General features: G+C 35.6%; 1 non-coding gene across 1 annotated transcript; it reads right to left on the reverse strand.

Moving 5' to 3' along the window:
* Positions 1-4,475: 4,475 nt before the first annotated feature.
* On the reverse strand, positions 4,476-4,582 carry LOC115708411 (small nucleolar RNA R71). Its single transcript, XR_004009913.1, has one exon. It is a non-coding gene; the product is annotated as a small nucleolar RNA R71 (small nucleolar RNA).
* Positions 4,583-8,177: the final 3,595 nt, after the last annotated feature.

Consider the following 8,177-nt stretch of genomic DNA (forward strand, 5'->3'; position numbering starts at 1 on the left):
GATCTTAACAACATAAAATTCACCCGCCCAAACCGCTCAAACCGCCACTCATTGGAACTGAGAGGCAGGACCGAGTCCAAAATAACACTGAATCCAATATGCCTTTACTTGGAGATTACTGCATTCATAGTACAGTTGAAGTACCGTTTACTCTAAAGACTACATAAGCTAATCATTTTTTATATAGCTTAGCTATGAACACCTCAACTCAAGTTTTGAACTTACTTCAAACACTACTTGAGATACTATTCACTATGAGCTAATTAATTGATTCCAACTTGAAGAGAGAAAGAAAAGGCTTGTCTTCCACTGACTAGTAGTGATGGATGAGTATTTTGATCACTTGCTTTATTCTGAAGATGACAACAAAAACAATTCACATACAACTTTATTAATTGCTTCAAATGGCAGTACTCAAGATGCCTCTTCATATGTTGTTGATTTAGACTCAGATTATGGTCGTCTGATTCAAGTTCTATTCTACTCTTCCTAATTAATTACTTTGAGGTTGGAGATATGAAATCCAATACTCTTGTCTTGAACCATATATCTGTTTTACAGTGTTTAATTCGATAAACAGTTTAAAACCATTTCTCCAATTCCTCATCCATCTTTTGAGGCTGTCTCTTCATTAATGTCTCCTGATCGATATGGGGCAACATGGAATTGGAGGCCTTGGTATGCAATGCAAGGGGAATGAACAATATGCTATTCATAACCATTTATTTGCTATGGAATGGAAAGCCATTCAAGTAACTTATCAGCATCAAAGGTATATATATATATATTATTAGTATGTGGAGTGTAGAGTATTGTGTTATATACATTAATTCTATGTAGTTACTTATAATGCCATTTACATTGCTCTTAACATGTTGATTAGGCATATGTTATATACATTCTTACAGATGGTCAGGCTGAGGTATGGTCTTGTTAAACCCCATTAATACTTACTTATTAATTGCTTCATAACAAATGATATATATACTTTTCTTTTTCTTTTGTTTTGATTGATGAAACCATCTGAATAACATTAAGTGAGGGTGTTTTCCCATGTGATGAACTTGTGTTGTTCGAACGAGAGCTAGTGAAGGTGATGGAGTCCAGTATACTGTGACCAAAGCCATGCTGCAATTTCTTCAAAGCAAATTAGGCCTCTCTCTCATGCCTGTTGATTATGATCAGAAATCGGGAGAGAGAGAGAGAGAGAGTGTCAAGAATATATATTTTTTTAATTAGTTCAGATGAAAAAGAAAAAAAAAAGAAAAATATAAATAAGATATATATTTTTTATTTTGATAATTTTTAAATTATTTTTTATATTGTAAAATAATTTTAATATCACGTGGACTATTATAACACTTGAACGTGAGTTTGATAAGTTTTACCGTTAAAAAAATTAGTTTATGTAATTAATTGTTAAAAAATATAAAATTTAAATAATTTTACCGTAAAAAAATAAATGATCATTACTTTGTAAATTGCTTTCACGCATATACCTCATATAATAATTTTAATTAACTTAAAGTAACATAAGAAAAAAAAAAGATAACATAATAATTTTTAAACTAACTTAAAAAAGAACATGTATATATACAAATTCTAATGTAATTAGGAAGTGATAATAATGTCTATATATATAAGAACGTAATTACTAGTATACCTAAACTTTTTGTTTTCTTTCTTTACTCTACGATAGATAATTAAATTCATACAAACTTAGTTTGTGTTTAATTATTCGAAACACATTATTATTGCTTGATACATTTAGTTATCATGATGAAGATGAATGATTCTTCTCATAATGATGATAATAATAATAATAAGGGGAAGAATGTTAAAGATATAGAAAATGAAGATTTATTAAACTTCACATACCCAACATCAAATATTGAAGAAGATGATATATCAAAGTATTTTCTTGAAAATAATGATGTTGGTCGTATTATGGAAGACATCTTTAAAGAATCTCCTCTTCCTCCTCATAATTCTCAACACGGCCTCTCAAATTCCATTCAAAATCTCAACAAGTAAGTTTCTTAATTAATTAGTTATCTTATAATTATGATATATAATTCATTTTTTTTTCAATTATAGTACTAATTTTTTGGTTTCATACTAGTAATGATCATGAGACTGAAATTCCAACAATTAATAAAGATGATCCCCCTGCTTTAATGTCCTTCCCACCAATACAACATCAGGTGAGATGTATTTTTGGAATTAAAAACCCTAATTATTTGGTTGTCATGTCTTCTGATAACTCTATGGTATAGAGTTAATTTTTATGCTTTTAAACTAAAGTATTGTGAGGAGAGTAATGAAAATGTGTTTATTTTGCTTATTTTTAATTAGTTTTAGTGTTATTTTCTATTTAGTAATCTAACCTTTAAGTTTTGTAAATATTGATATTGTTGGGTGTGTTTTTCCAATTAACTGTGCTTATTTTGTTGAAAAAGGAGGAATTAAATTGATAGGTAAAAGAGAAAGAAGCAAGGAAGAAAAGGAGTACAAGCTGGAACTGGGTTGGTTGCTGAAGCAATGCTAAAGCAATGCTGAAGTGAATTCAGCATCCTGGCAGTGACGTGGAAACACGAATTTCACTTATCCACCTCAGCAACTTCGGTCCAATCACTCAAATTGCATCAGCTAGCTGACATGGAAGAAAGGGGTCTCACCCTAGTGGGCCAAAGTTGAAAAGTTTGGGCTTCTATTTTGGGTGAGGAGGTTGGTACCCTAAAAACCCAACATCAAAAAGAAAAGAAAAGAGCAAGTACATGAGAGTCATCTTCATCATCTTGTATGTACAGTACGGGGCAGCTGCCATTTTTTCTATGGAGGAGCTTTAATTGCAGCAGGAAGTACAACAAAGAAGAAAGAAGAGGGGACCAAGCCTAGTGTTTGAATTTTCTTTTACCCTTTCTTGATAGTCTTCTTTATTTTCCTCTTTGTTATTGTTGTTTGTACTTAGTATTCAAAACTTCTTGAGACTGTAAATTTGGGCAGCAGCCATGGATGAAGTATTTTTAGCTTGGATTTTATCTTCTTATTTGAATATGAGCTAAGCTTTTGAGGCTTGAATGACTATGAACTTCTAAGTTGGGTATGATTAAATTTTAAGCTTACTTTAGTATTTGTTTGCCTTTGTTCATTCAAGTGAGTTTCATTTTAATTGATTGTTGTTTTTTGGCCATGAATAACAATTTGCTAAGCTAGATCTTGTACCGGAAGGGCTAGATCTAGTAGTTCAACTTGAATGGAGCAAGTGAAAACCTAGATTTAGGCTTTTCTTGTAAGTGGAATAGGAATATTTCATTTACCTTGCATAACTTACTAAATGAATGCTTGAATGGTGTCCTGCTTGCTGGTTTGATATAGGAATATATTGAGCTTAATGGTAGGATTAAAGTTGTGAGTGTTGGAAAATTCTCACAAACCTAGAGGAATTTGTTGTTATCTCTGTGCAGAATGCTAAAGTAATGCTGAACCAATGCTGTACTGACTGTAAAAAAACCTGACTAGAAGGAATTAGTTATTCAAGCCATTTTTGCCATATTATATTTTTTATCTTGCAAACAATTTTTCTAGCAGCAGTAGTTTTAATTTTAGCAAGTTTAATTCTTGTCAATTTTAATTTTGAATCATTACTCAACCATTTACATATTATTTCTTTTTATTTTAAGTTGTAATTAGTTGATTTTACATCAAACTTTGTTTGCAATCCCTGTGGAGACGATCTTACTTATCACTTTATTACTTGTTTGACTGCGTATACTTGCGTATATAATTTTCACAACAAGTTTTTGGCGCCGTTGCCGGGGATTGAAACTAAAAATTGTGTATTATCAACTATTTTGCAATTTATTTTCTGGTTTAAGGTTTTAATCCTATTTGGTGCGCTGAATTTTTATTTTTCAGGTGTAAACTAGTGTATGAACGAGCAAGAAGAAGACCTTGAACTTGCTCCTATTGACCCCGAAATTGAACGCACTTTCAGACAAAGGAGGAAGGAACAAAAGGCTAAAAAACACTGCAATATGGCCGATGGGTTTGAAATTGGGGGTGCTCATAATGAAGCCAATCCTATTGCTTTGGCCGATGATAGAGCCCGAGCAATAAGAGAGTATGCAGCCCCTATGTTCAATGAGCTAAATCCGGGTATTGTGAGACCCGAAATCCAAGCACCTCACTTTGAGCTCAAGCCCGTGATGTTTCAAATGCTCCAAACGGTTGGTCAATTTGGTGGGTCGCCAACGGAAGATCCTCACCTCCATATTCGCTCATTTTTGGAGGTGAGTGATTCTTTCAAGTTACAAGGAGTAAGTGAAGAGGCTTTAAGATTGAAGTTGTTCCCATTTTCCTTGAGGGATCGGGCTAGAGCATGGCTTAACACTCTTCCTCCCGATTCGGTGACTAATTGGAATGACTTGGCTGAAAAATTCTTGAGAAAGTACTTTCCTCCAACAAGAAATGCAAAGTTTCGAAGCGAGATCATGTCCTTTCAACAATTGGAAGATGAGACTACTAGTGATGCATGGGAAAGATTCAAGGAGTTGTTGAGGAAGTGCCCACACCATGGTATTCCCCATTGTATCCAACTTGAGACTTTTTACAATGGTCTCAATGCGGCTTCTAGGATGGTGTTGGACGCTTCGGCTAATGGAGCCATTCTTTCCAAGTCTTACAATGAAGCTTTTGAGATTTTGGAAAGGATAGCTAGCAACAACTATCAATGGTCAACTAATAGAGCTCCTACAAGCCGAAAAGTAGCGGGTGTTCTTGAAGTAGATGCTTTGACCGCTCTAACCGCTCAAATGGCCTCAATGACCAACATTTTGAAGAATATGAATATGGGAGGAAGTGTACAACCAGCCGCTGCCATTCAAAGGGCAGAAATCTCTTGTGTGTATTGTGGTGATGGGCATACTTTTGAAAATTGTCCCTCAAATCCAGCTTCGGTGTGTTATGTGGGTAATCAAAACTTCAACCGCAACAACAATCCATACTCAAACTCCTACAATCCGGCATGGAAGCATCATCCGAACTTTTCATGGGGAGGTCAAGGGGCAAGTTCAAGTGGAGCACAACAAGCACAAGGAAAGCAATCATTTCCACCGGGTTTTTCTCAACAACCAAGACCTCAACAACCTCACCAACCTCAAGGCTCTCAAACTAGTTCTTTGGAGAGCTTAATGAGAGATTATATGGCCAAGAATGACGCTGTAATTCAAAGCCAAGCAGCATCTCTTCGGAATCTTGAAGTTCAATTGGGGCAATTGGCCAATGATTTGAAGAATAGACCACAAGGCACTTTGCCTAGTGACACCGAAAACCCAAGAAGAGATTGCAAAGAACATTGCAAAGCGGTAACTTTGAGAAGTGGAAAAATATTTGAGTCAAATGTGGCTGCAGCAGGCAGTAAAGAGCCCTCTTCAATCCAAAAAGAGGGGGAAATGAAGAAAAAACCAGCAACTTCAGCTGCTGAAATTCCCCCAGTAGTTACAGCATCCAGTCAGCATTCTACTGCAGAAAAGTCTTTGCAAAAGCCACCGCCACCATTTCCTCAACGGTTCAAGAAGCAACAAGACGATGGTCAATTCCGGAGATTTCTTGATGTTCTAAAGCAGCTCCACATCAATATACCTTTAGTGGAAGCTTTGGAGCAAATGCCAACTTATGTGAAGTTTTTGAAGGATATTTTGACAAAGAAAAGGAGGCTTGGCGAGTTTGAAACGGTCGCTTTGACGGAGGGATGTAGTGCTATGTTGAAAAGTAAAATTCCACCCAAATTGAAAGATCCGGGCAGCTTTACAATTCCAATTTCTATAGGTGGTCGAGATGTTGGAAGAGCTCTTTGTGACTTGGGAGCTAGTATTAATCTCATGCCTATGTCTATTTTTAGGAAGTTGGGAATTGGAGAAGCAAGGCCAACCACCGTCACTTTGCAATTAGCGGATCGTTCCATGGCTCATCCGGAAGGGAAAATTAAAGATGTGTTGGTACAAGTGGATAAGTTCATTTTTCCGGCCGATTTCATTATTCTTGACTATGAGGAAGATGGGGAAGTTCCAATCATTTTAGGGAGGCCATTTCTTGCCACGGGAAGAACTTTGATAGATGTTGAAAAGGGAGAGCTTACCATGAGAGCTCAAGATGAACAAGCCACATTCAAGGTTTTCCATCCCATACGTGCTCCGGATGCAATAGGAGAATGCTTAGCAATTGGAGATATGGATCCTAACATGGTTGAGGAGTCCAAATTCAAAAATAGTAAGAAGGGGAGAAAGAAGATTCCCCTTAAAGAAATTGCTAAGGATCACGAGCTGCGAGAAAGCAAAGACAAAACATCATTTGAACCTAAAAAACCACCCAAAAGGAAGAGAAAGAAAAAGAAGTTTAGTAGAAAATTTTGGTCTCAAATGTTTGAAGTTGGGCAACAAGTGATTTTTGCTAACTCTTTAACGAAGGCTACTCATGGACGACTAGATTCAAGGTGTGATGGATCTTTCTTGGTGGTGAGAGTGTACCCCGATGGGGTGGTAGAACTACGTGATGCACTTTCAAGAAGAAAATTTTTGGTGAAAGGCCAAGGAGTGAAGTTTGGGAGTGGTGAGGTTGATCGAGCAAAGACCTCCATCACATTGGAAGAGGCTTGAGGAAGAAGGGTCTCGGGTTGTCATGGCTTTAGTGAATCACATTTGGGCAACCCAAGAGCGGAGGAACAAGATTATATTTAGTTATATATATGCTATGTAATAAGTTTGGGGTGTGCCACCCCTTGAAAAAAAAAAAGAAGAAAAAAAAAGAAAAAAAGAAAAAGAAAAAAAAAAGAGGAAAAGAAGAAAAAGGAAAAAAAAAATTAGTATATACATACTTATATAATTACATATATATATATAACTTTTAATTTCCTACATTTACTAATGATTTTGCTGTAGTGTGGTGATCTTTATTGCTGGTGCAAAGCAAGGAATGACAGAAAAAAGGGGTTGCTGCAATATGGTGTGAGCAAATTTGTATGTTGAAGCAGTAGGTCCCAGTACAGCATTGGATCAGCATCGCTTCAGCATTTTGAAGCAGAGACTCTAGTGGGGAAGAGTTCAAATCTTGAGGGAGTTTTCTTTTTCTCCTTAGTTAAATTGTTATTGCTGGTTGTGTTTGATTGTTTACTTAGTTTACTTTTATTGTCGTCTTTAGTTGTGTGAGTAATAAATATTATGTGGATTAGATGTGTATTAATCATGTTGTTTTGTCATGTTTGTGATGTTATGTTTTAGCTTGCAAATGAGAAAAATACTGCTTGTGTTTTCAGCTTGGTTTAGGGTAGCGCTCGATGATGAAACATATCCATTTTCCTCCATTTGTGGAGTGCCTTGGTTTGTGTGTTGAAAATGCTAATTTTAAGTGTTATTTTTGTCTAAATGCTAGCTTATGAGGAATCCTTTCACATATTGTGTGCTTGTGTTATCCCACCATACTTTGAGTTTTTAGAATAGCCAACGCTTTGAGAGAGTTTAAGCATCTAGAATTAGCTAGTGTAATCCTTGAGGCGAAATCCTAGCGAGCTTTATAACTTAGAAATGATTTAGGCCATCTTTGGACGTTTGAGCTTTTCTAACCTTCCCTATGAATTCAATTTTTCCCTAGTCACCCAAGTTTGAGCCATTTAGCCTATTATTGTTGTGCAACCCAATCCTACATCTAACGCTAATCTTAATTTGCATTTCCACATATGTCCTAACTTAATTACTCACTTGTCAAGAGCCAAGTTTCACATTAAGTTTGGGGTGAGTGCGGTGAGTGTAACTTGTGGCGAGCTAATTCAAGGTTATACTTTTAGCCACATTGGGGACAATGTTGGGTTGTAAGTTTGGGGTGGGGGAATTAGCTCACAAAGTATATGAGTATGAACTTTCAATTAACCTTCTCTTGCTATTTATTATATAAGTATAATATAGTAATAAATGTCTTTCTAATATATGAAAAAAAAAATCAGCAATGAAAAAAAAAAAAAATACATATGCTTGCAACTAAGTTTGGGGTGTTCCACCCATTTTAGTTCAAAAAAAAAAAAAAGAAGAGAATAAACATAGCAAGAGAAGTCAATTTTAATATCAAGTACTTGTGAGTATTGAATTAGGGAAGAGGGTCAAGAGAAAAATTTTTTTAAGGAAGAG

Source organism: Cannabis sativa, chromosome 1 (genome assembly GCF_029168945.1).
Source record: "Cannabis sativa cultivar Pink pepper isolate KNU-18-1 chromosome 1, ASM2916894v1, whole genome shotgun sequence".
Classification (NCBI taxonomy): Eukaryota; Viridiplantae; Streptophyta; class Magnoliopsida; order Rosales; family Cannabaceae; genus Cannabis; species Cannabis sativa.